This window comes from Bidens hawaiensis, unplaced genomic scaffold (assembly GCF_021521415.1).
Source record: "Bidens hawaiensis isolate Kalapana, Puna unplaced genomic scaffold, B.hawaiensis_p1.1 tig00010984_1, whole genome shotgun sequence".
NCBI classification, from domain to species: domain Eukaryota; kingdom Viridiplantae; phylum Streptophyta; class Magnoliopsida; order Asterales; family Asteraceae; genus Bidens; species Bidens hawaiensis.
Genome location: NW_027491849.1, coordinates 573,846 through 585,317, shown reverse-complemented (window position 1 = coordinate 585,317; position 11,472 = coordinate 573,846). Strand labels below are relative to the sequence as shown.

The window sequence follows — 11,472 nt, the reverse complement described above, 5'->3', positions numbered from 1 at the left end:
TCGTGCTTGTGGTGGTGTTCTTGTTACCCTAAATACCCTACATTGAGGACAATGTATCTCAAGTGTGGGAAGGAGGGATGAAAATAAAAACTAAAAAAATAAAAAAATAAAAAATAAAATAAATAAAAAAAATTGAAAGAAAAACACCGGAAAAGTGGTAAGATTGTCAGGGCAAAGTTTTGGTCCCTTGTCATGGTCATAATTCCCCCAAAAATCAAGTTCGCTTAGCTATGTTAAAAGTGTGGTCGAGTAGTAATCTAGGCAAGGTTAGCATGCTTTCGGTTTATCTAATCACATAACATGCCCACAGTCACTGGAGTATTGGGAAAACGAAAAGTGGTGACGGAATGGTTATTCTCCGTTAGAACTTGTGCCATCAATGCACTTCAAGACCTTAGCTTGGCATAAATGCAAAAGTGATTGAGGCACTTAGGTTAAAACCTCGTCTCGGATGAGTGTGAGTGTGGGTTTTGGGGGTTGGGCCTCATAAATTACATATATGAGCATGGATAATAAGAGGGGAGGGGGGTTGGTTCCTTTAGAAAACTTTATTGGACATATTCTTTTAATTGGTCTAACCCCGATGTATTTGTGAGACAATCCGGCTTAGTAGGTTGTTCTTTGTAATTGTAGTTGTTATGTCAGTAATCAATAGAGAGTAGTAGTTAATTGTTTATGCAAGTTAGTTAAAAAAAAAGAGAGAGAAAAGACAAGGAAAAGTCGAGGCATTGTTCAAAGCCTTGTGATTCGAGTTCGTGATGAAAGCTATTATGTATATAGTAGTGTGTTTTATTGTTTAATTTAGTTTTGATGTAACAAGCCGGGTCGGATCATTTGAGCCAATTTCAATATCCTCATTCCACACCTTTACCCCTAGCCTCATTACAACCCGTTTAAGACCTCTTGATTTGCATTTATGTTAAAGCACGATTAGGTGGAGATTTGACGGTGGTACAAGCGTATGCGAGGAGAATTGAGTCTGATTGTGATATTTGGAACGGTCACCGATAAGTGAGTTAATGAGTAACAATGTGTTATGTGCGAGTAAAGACCGAAAGCATGTTAAGGTTGACTAGAATTCTATGTTTTAAAATATAATATCAAGTAAGCTAGTGCAAACCTCTAATTATGTGGGAATAGGGTATGACTTGGGACCTTGATTGAGCCGGGCTTGTGGTTTGTGTGGAGGTGGTGTTCTAAAAACAATTGGTTTGATGAGTTGCTTGAGAGCAAGCAATATTGAAGTGTGGGAATGTGACGGGTGGATTGTAGAACCACCCTTAAGTGTAGTATTTCTCGTTAAAACGTGTGCGTTTATGTTTAATTTCACGAATTTGGATTACTACACTATGTCGTGAGTTTGTAGGTACAAGTGCTAAAAATGGCGATTCAAGTGAACTATGATGGAGAGGAGCAAAGGACTCGAGAGTTGGCGATGGCAGTCAACAAGTCAAAGAAGAACGAAGGATTTGGAGCTGAGGCTACCGTAGCTTACGGTAGCCACCGTAAGCTACGGTAGGGTTCCAGCGTAGCAGGCTGCCATAAACAGATAGAGGCTGGCCACCGTAGCTTACGGTGGACTCTGACGCAGAATTTGTAACTGCCATTTAAGTCTGTTTTGGGACGACTTTTGGGTATCTTTTTCATAGTTTTCGATTGGAGACACTTTGGGAAGCGATTTTAAGGAACTATAACTCAATTGTGGGTTGTTTAAACATTAGAGACTTGTTTTTGGTTCTTATGCACATTATAATCGAAGGGATGATGAACCGAATCATGCTTGGCTAATCTCCTTTATGTTTTCCCTTGGATTGTAAGGTTTTATATTGTTTGTTGATTGAATGTTTATGCAATTGCTGAGATAGTAATTTGATATTATTGATTTCATAATTATGATGTCTATGTATTGATTGATAAGTTGTTAGTTTGTTTAGTTCCTGTTCTAATCCGTCAGTTCTCGGTGCTATAGGAAATCGGGATTAATCGGGTGGAATTCGGGGTTGGATAATCTAATTGGTTTTTGAGTGATTGCCTTGCGTTTGTTAATCCAAGTACTTAGTCCTCAATTACCACAATCGTTTGCATATTCATAAATTATGTTTTTACAGTTCGTCTGAGATCAAACGTTTACATTAACATTCATTGAAACCTGAAACCGAGGGAGAGCATATACTCTCATCTTTGATTGAAAAACCGTGTTAAGTGTTTTAGTTAATTTTCGTTAATCAAACAAAACAACCAAAACTTTGAGATTTTATTTTCTTCATTTAGTTTAAATTTAGTTAATCTATAAAACTACTTGGTAACACATATTCCACAAACTCCTCGTGTTCGACACCCACTTACCGCTATCTAGTTAGTTGTATTTGGTTTATTTTTGCGCGAGTCTTTTACCTCGTATCAGTTACCGACATGCCAAGTATGTTTAGAAATTAACTAAAATTGATTTAAATATAATCTTGAAGAAAAATATGAGTTTTGGTGGCTAAAAACACACTTGTGTGTCTTAAGCGAGTGAACTCGGTTTAGTTCGGTTTTTGATTCGGTCCTTGACTCAGAATAAGACCGAGGATGGTTACCACATACCCAATTACCATGGAACTTGTAAAATAACTTATAAATAATAATACTCAAGTTTTACATTCAAAAAGTTAACAATAAAGCTTTTAAATGAAAGTTCTGTTTTTGGTTCGGTTCTCAATTCGGGATGAAACCGAGGCTAGTCACCACATACCCAATACCATGGAACTTGACAAATATGAACAATAAACTAAAATATGCAGAAGTTAAGCAAGTATTACAAGTTATATAGTTAGATTTGTTAAATATATAAACAAGGACTACAAAGTCCTCCATGTAACCTTGCCTTACTAGCCCGACATTTCAACCGGCCGAGACCGGAGAAATGAAAGACTAAAGGTAAACAAGGAATGTATATTATATATATGTTGTAACATCAAGCTTTAAGTATCGAGAAGTTAGTTAAAATGAAAGATTAGCTTAGTTTGACATTGAGAGTCAAACTATGAAGAACAACCTTATAATTCAAGAATTTGAAAGAGAAATGAGGAAATGAGCAAGCACAAATGAAAAAGATAGGTGTGTATATATAGGGTAAGTTGAATGGGTCTTTCATAAAGGGTGTTTCATGAAAATGGGTTGGTTATAGACCCAAGAAAGCACAAACTACAAATGGGTCTTTCAAGTCTTCATTTTGGTAGTTTTAGTCCCTGGAGTTCGTTTTGAGCATTTTCGGGGCATTTTAAGAATCGAAAAGGGTGTTTTTTTAGATCCGACAACTATAAAACAAATATATAACATAAAATTCATCATTTTGATAATATAGAAAGGTTCGAGATACAAAACGGGTCGGGTTTACATTAAGAATACAAGTATAAAATAATCCGAAATTGACAAATGTCACACATGTGGCATTCACTTAATTTTGAGAAAAAAAAGTATTATGTTCATTGTGTATTACGTCAAGTCATTGTGTGATATGTAGTTTCTATTGTGTTTTACGTTTCAGGTCATTGTGTTTTATGTTTTAGGTCATTGTGTTTTACGTTTCAGTTTATTGTGTAATATGTACTCATCATTATGTTTTATGTATTAGATAATTTGTTGTTATTTTGTCATTATATTTACGTATTATTACTACACAACGGTACTATTAATATTTTTAAAAAAATCACAATGATTATTTGATAGACACAATGACGAAAAAAACCATAATGACAAACAAAAAGACACAATGGCGTAATTTTTGTTCTAACTTTTATATAACAAACTCATACTCATATTAAAGATAAAAAAAATACTTGTTATTATTGTGATTTAAAAAAAATATCATATGAAAATGTTAAAAATGTTTTAAAATCATGGGAGAATTGATATGTGAGTTGCATGTGAAAAGAGAAAATATGTACCATTATATTCACACAATCAAATTGTAATCCAACATTTATATTGATATCAAGAATTAATTAGAATAACACGTCTCACAAAACACATTATAGATATGTTATAGCATGGAAATAAATCCTAATCGATAACATAGACTCAATTCTTTCACATAGTCTTACACAAGAGTGCCAATGATTAAAAAATACACGAGAGTGCATTGTTTTGATTCACGCAGAGTATTCGAATTTCATGGAGCGTGAAACCACATACAATACTGGTGAAAAAGATGATTTAGACAAGCTCATTTATCATTAAAATCTCATTTAATTTTTAGTAACCATTTATTACATATTGATTTGTCGAAGATCGAAACATATCTGACGTGTTTTGTACTTTTCTCAATGGTGATATAATGTCTAAATATCTATATCATAAGTATTCAGATATTGATCTTTATGTTATAAGCATAACATTGACAAATATTTCGTTTGAGCAACTATGGTTCAAGGTTGCGTTTTGTGTCCATATGTTTAAGAGAGGCTATAGCTTGCTCTTGTCCAACTCTTGAAAGATGGGGGAAGATTAATAATTCGACTTTAGATCTCCACGATAATTAAGTAAAAAAAATAGGTTTTAGTTTCTATACATTCAACTTGAAACTTAAACTCTATTAAATCATCTACAATGCGTTATGAGATTACATACATGCTCACACTATGAACAACTCGTGTTCATTGCTTGAGCTAGACTTTTCCAAAGCTAGATAAACATGCAATCAACGTTTATCACTAGTGGCTTAAGAATTCATTACTGTACATGTAGTTTTTTTTGTTTTTCATACTAGGTTTCTAGTAAGAGGGTTTTTTTTGGAGCATTTACATATTTCCCCTTTTTAAACTTTGAAATTACATATTTCCTCAAACCATGCTTAAAGAGCATTGTACATTTTGCATTAAAAACTTTTATTTTAGAGAAATATGTAATTTCAAAGATTTAGAAAGAAGAAATATGTAAAAATCCCCCTTTTTAATAACTACCGTCTTATTTGTACGAATGGTTAAAAATGAAATGATTAGCTATACTGATATCAAACTAATTATTGATCTTGAATAACCAATGCACTATTATATTGATACTAAGAATTAATTAGTATAACACATCTCATAAAACACATTCTAGATATGTTGTAGTAGGAAATCCAAATTGATAACATGAATCACTCAAATTTACAATACAATTCTTTCATGTGGTCTTGTACATGAGTATCAATTACACAAAAATCAAGAGAGGCCATTGTTTCGATTCATTTAGAGTATTCGAATCACGTGGAAAGTGAAACTATACAATGATGGTGAAAAAGATCATCTAGACGACCACATTTATCATTAATATCTCATTTAATTCTCAATAATCTTATATTACGTATTGATTTGTCAAATATCATAAAATACCTAACCTGTATTGTACTTTTCTCAATGGTGACATAATGTCTAAATATCTATATAAAAGTATTCAGATATTGATCTTTATAAAGTTTAGCTTGAACAAATATGTTTTGAGTAAGGTTGCATTTGGTGTCTTCACCTTTAAGGGAGGCTATAACTTACTCTAGCCAAACTCTTGAAGTATGGCTGGGAGATGATAATAATACAACTTTAGATCACCATGATAATGAAGTACAAAAATTGGTTTGAGTTTTTAGAACGTCCCACCCACAAACCAATTCAAACATCCACCTCATCATCACATCATATTCTAAACTTTTCACCAAAAATCTCCACTTTTTCTCCATCCATAAACCAATCTAAACTCCATTAAAATATAATAAATATGTATATATATGTATATATATTTTATATATATGATTTGTGTGTAGTGGTTGTGGTGGGGCCACTACAAACCCACCTTTCAAACGTTTGAGAATGCAAACCAAACCTAACACAAACTTTTGTCTTCACCTATAACCCAATCTAAACCCCATGCCATGTCAACAAAAACCAATGGGTGGAGATGCTCTAATATGTTCAACTTGAAACTTAATTTTTTTAATCATGATTAAAGGTGACACGAGACTAGATATATGCTTATACATTGAACAACTCATGTTAAGTGTTTGGAGTATAGTTACTGCTACGCCTTAGCTAGGCTGTTTTAAAGCTAGGTAAACATGTCATAAGCGTTTATCACTGGTGGTTTAATAATTCATTACTGTACATGTAATTTTTTTATTCATGTCCAACCGTCTTGCTAGGAGTGTTTTCTTAATAAAATATTGTCTTTCCAAAATAGATCAAACAAGCAACGGGCGTATATGATGTAAACAACGAAGTGTCAAGGGTGGATGAGCCTTGAACAAAGAAACTAAAAAGAGTTGTTAGAGAATAAATTCTATGATAACGATTTTCATTTTATATTTAACTATAACAACTCACATTAAATAACGAGTTTTCATTATGATTCTCACGATCATCGTCAATGTCTCTCATAAACTTAATTGAAAAGACACCAGACTAAACAAACTTCTTAAACAAAGAAAGCAAAATTACATTAATCCATCAACTCAAGCATCAATAATGCTCAATACATAAAAAAAATAAATTAACCAATTCATTTTATCCAGTGATCCATTTTATAAAATACATTCTTTCTAGTAGTAGTTGTTGTTATTATTATTATTATGATTATTTGTTTTTTTGATCCTATTTGTAGATTATTATTATTATTTGTTTGAATGGTGTATTTGCTGGAGACAGGCTGTCATCAACAACGAAGCCCCCTCTTCTTCTTGTTCTTGTTCTTGTTCTTGTTCTTGTTCTTGTTCTGTATTTGCTTTGCTCCTCTATTACCTTACATCTTCTCTCTCTCTTAGGGTTTCATTGATTCTCAATCTGCTTTCACCTCAACCCAACCGATCTCCAGTTCCACTTGACGCCGTAAGTTTCTTCGCCAATTTGATGAATGATGTTTTCTAGGATTTGTTAATTGCTCTACTTAGTTGAAGGAATTAGCATTAGGTTTAACTTTATGAATGATAACTTCAATTCTGTTTTACAAACCAAATTATCATTCGGATCCACATATTCTTCTTTTTTTATTTTATTTTTCTACCTATAACTTACTTTTAATACATTATTATCAAAATTATTTAAAAAAAAAAATATTTTTTCCTTTCCATCTTGTTTTATCCCCATACCAAACAATTTGGTTGAAGAAATATATTTATAGATGATTTTGAAAAATTACATATAAATACATCAAGCATAAACAATCAAACGTAAATACAACAATTTAGTTAGAAATCAAAGGTCCATTGCTTAACCTTAGCCTTAGAGAGATGAGATTTTTTATAAATTCCCATTTTCCAGCAACAATTATAATTTGCTCTTGTAGTCATGAACAAGAAGCAGCTTCATATTGGTTTTTTGTATGCACTGAATAACAATATTACAAGGTCTAATTTTTTTTAATAATATGTCCATAACTATTGTCGCAGGCGGTATATCGGTAAAGTAACCGTCAAGTTGTCATCTTGAATACCTGGTTTGCAAAGAGGAAGCTTTGAAAACCAATACCAGTAAGTGTATGCTGGCTGCTGGTATCCACAAAGTCATTTGTTTTCCTCATTGACATATGATTAAACTCCGTGTTGTTCATGTAGCTTGAACTACAAGTTACCTGGTGGATTTTTGTATCTATGCTGTCGGAGAGCATGCGTGGAATCTGTCTTTTGGGTGATGCCCCTGACAAAATTCGTTGCTGATGCACTTGGTGTGGTCACAATATCACTCGTAGCTGTTTTGGGCCTTATCGGTTTCCTTTGCATCTTGTACTTGTTTTACTTCCACTCTCACATTCGCGGTCAAGGGTATAACCGTCTTGGATATTTTGCCGGCCCGTGGACCATCCGGGTCATTTTCATATTATTCTCAATTTGGTGGGGGTTTGGAGAAATTTTACGCCTTGAGTTTCTTCGACAAGACGGTCGGGTATTACACACCCTTAGCTTAAAATGGCAAGATATTGTTTGCAAATGCTACATCATGTCAAACCTAGGGTTTGCAGAACCGTGTCTACTCCTCACCCTCGTTTTCCTTCTCTGTGCATCCTTACAGAAAACCGAGTCGGGCCCGCTAAGTCAAAACTGGAATTTCAAAACCACTGTTTACGTTCTTTTATGTTGCTTCCCTATCTTTGCCCTTCAATTAACCGTTGTTCTAGTCGGGCCTAACTATAAAGCCGACATGCACGCGCAGACAAGCAAATGGAGAAAATTTTTCAAAATTACAACTCAGCAAAACGAAGTTGCCCGTTGCTATTATCCGTTAATGAGTACCATCTTTCTTGGTCTTTTCGCCACCATGTTGACAATCTATTTGTTCTTGCTCGGGAGACGGATATTAGGTTTGGTTATAAGTAAAGGGTTGCAGAAACGCGTATTGATTTTAATAATATCAGTTTCGAGTTTCTTCATGTTACACGTTTTGTTACTTGGTTTATCCGTTCTATCTCACCCGGGTGAGACCGTGTTTGAAGTTCTTGCGTTCTTGGCGTTTTTATCGCTTTTATGCTGTTCCGCACTTGGTGTTTGTATGCTTGTTTATTTCCCGATTGCTGATTCGTTGGCGTTAAAAATTTACAAGATTTAGAGGACAGGAGAAGGATTATTGAAGAACATAATGACACTCTCACTCTAATTGCTAACCAAACTCTTGATGATAATGATCATGACAATAATTTGGGAAAACAAGGGTCAATATCGTTTTGGGTGACGAATATTAACGATCGTGATCGGTCTGGTGGGTTTGTGGAGCTGAGTTTGTTTTCGCCTAGTCAGCATTCGACCCGGAGTGGTTCACCTCAGCTATTGGGGTGGCCTATGATTCCATCAGCTTCAACTTGAACCAAAAAAATGTTCAATTTTGTGGTAAATCAACAGTTTGTAAAGGGTTTTTAGACTTATAAATTATAATAATAAGGGTTGATGTTTTTAATTTTTGTTTTATTTGTTTTGGAGAGTTGAGATATGTATTTTGGTTTGGTTGGGAACCCACCTTGTTTTTGTTTGGTGGGAAGAATTGTTATATGTATCTCGTTATATTATGCTGACATTATAAACCCAGTGAAATTTTATCCTTGGTGGTTAAATTCTGTTTATAATTTTTGAACCTGTTGCTTTCATTTTTTGTGATGTTATAATGTAAATTTATATGAGGAACCCTGCTTAAACCGTAGCAAAGCGTCGCCGGGTTGACTTAACCGGTTTAAGGTCTACAGGGCTTGATCTTTGGTTTATTACTTGAAACCAATGTTGTAAAAGTAGGTTGCTACAGGGATGTCGTCGAGGGGAGTTTCTTTCGCTTCGCCTAGCTATTACAAATCGATCAAAGGTGGTCAATCTCAGCTAGAATCAAATCTAGTAGGTGTTTTTGTGCCGATTTTGACTTAAAATGTAAATCATAATTCGTATCTCATCTTACTATACTATTAAAGCAAGCAAGGGTTTTCAATGCCACCATTTTAGGGACTTCACATAGGATGCCACGCGGACTATTTCCTATTCTCCTAATTTCTAGCCATTAAAATAAATCAATATTAAATATCATGTGAGACCTAATTTCTAGCCATTAAAATAAATCAATATTAAATATCATGTGAGACACAGACTCATTATAGAATTTTATAACACATGATCCGTAATGAACTGCTTCCTCCACAAATGCATCCACATTCACATTAACGTCGTGTTCCGGAGTTCATTTACCGAAAAAATGTTAAAGAAAAGAAACTAAAGTTTTTTTCTTTCCATTCTACTTTTTTCTTTTCCATTCCTTTCCTTCATTCCAATTTGAAAAGAAACACTTTCCTTCCATTTTACTCTTAAAACATCATTTTACACCTTTTTTTGTTGTTTCCTTCCATTTCCTTCCAAAAACACACTTCTTTTCATTTCCTTTCCTTTCTTTTTGCTTAAAAGCCAAATAATGAAACCCTAGCCAGCTGCTATCATTCCTTCTCCTCGTCTCCCTCTCTCACTGGCCCTGATTAAGGTATCCTTTCTTTTAGACAAAAATGCAGTTAAATTAAGTTTTCTTTGAATTATGGATTAATTAACCAAACCAAAAGGTTCAATTTTGTGGTAAATCAACAGTTTGTAAAGGGTTTTTAGACTTATAAATTATAATAATAAGGGTTGATGTTTTTAATTTTTGTTTTTTTGTTTTGGCGAGTTGAGATATGTATGTTGGTTTGGTTGGGAACCCACCTTGTTTTTGTTTGGTACAAACCACATAAATGGGCCCAACAATCTCCCTCTTGGTTTGTAGCTTGGTTCTCAGTCATGCTCCATATAACCAATGTCAGCGTCTTTCAAAGCACCTGCCCAAAATTTGCACCTGATAATAGAGGCCACCATGCTTGTATATTCTTTTGCGGCTGATTCAAAAATCTGGTCGGCAATTATCTGAAATGTACTGAGTGTCTTGATGTCTTTCTCTCCAAACTTCAGCAGATCTCATGGGTCAACAAATCTATACTGCCCTTTACCCTTCTGCAGACGTACAACCACGGTAGCAATTTCACTGTCATACATCCAGAATCTCATATTATCCAGAGTACCATCTGGAATCGCTTTAGGCACAGGAATACGAGGGACTTTCTTTGTAGCAGGCCACATGACATTGACCATTGTCTTTCCTGTTTTTGGATCCACGGCCCCCTTCGCTTTCTTCAAGAACGATTCTGCAGTTGGCATCTTTGGAAAGCCTTGATCAACTTGATTTCTCAGAAAGTTCCAGAAATCCCTACCACGTTTATCATTTGTTGGATTGTGGAATGGGGAGTTTATCAAATCACTGAGATCCACCTTAGTCCAAGAACCAAAGTCTTTCATCTTATTATAGTACTCAGTGGTACCGGACTTCCGTTTAACCCACCACATGTTCTTTTCAGCATCAAAACCCCATGACACAATTCCAGAACGATTTCCATATTTATCCGAAAAACCTTTTTGAAGGGTGACAACGAACCTATCTGGGTGATCGGATGATTCAACATTTTGATTGGAGTTTTTCATTACCAGTAGCTTCCTCTGAACTTTGTCTGACTTTTCTTTAGTGACTGGAGGTGCAGACATGTACTGTTTCAGCGTCTCAGATTCATCTATGTTTTCAAATGAACGAACAGTAGAGCTACCACCTTGATCAACGTTTGGCATCTTTGAAGTCACATCACTACTCTTGAATTCATCTCCAAACTTCTGAACGAGTTTTTGTTGGAGGTCTAGATAAACAGTAATTAACTCTCCCATGTTGAACTGAAGCTCTTTGATCTTGGAGTCTTTATTAGAGTTACTGGCTTCCAGTTCTTGAATACGCACATCTTTCACGATAGAATCTTGTTCAAGTTCAAAGACTCTACGTTGAAGAGCTTGCACATCAACGGGAGCATCATCAATCACCACTCCCTTGCCTTTATCTTGCAAATATCTTTCTTGCATGGCCAGAATCTGAGCAACCTTTTCGGAAACACTTGAGCTTGACTGACCCAGATTGGACGAGCCAGAAGATC

At 34.7% G+C, this 11,472-nt stretch overlaps 1 protein-coding gene and 1 pseudogene across 1 annotated transcript in view; one reads left to right on the top strand and one right to left on the bottom strand.

The window, feature by feature from the left end:
* LOC143536897 (elongation factor 1-gamma-like) overlaps positions 1-11,472 on the bottom strand; it is a 181,889-nt gene that overhangs the window by 124,047 nt on the left and 46,370 nt on the right. The window lies entirely within an intron of this gene.
* On the top strand, positions 7,481-9,018 carry LOC143536895 (uncharacterized; annotated as a pseudogene).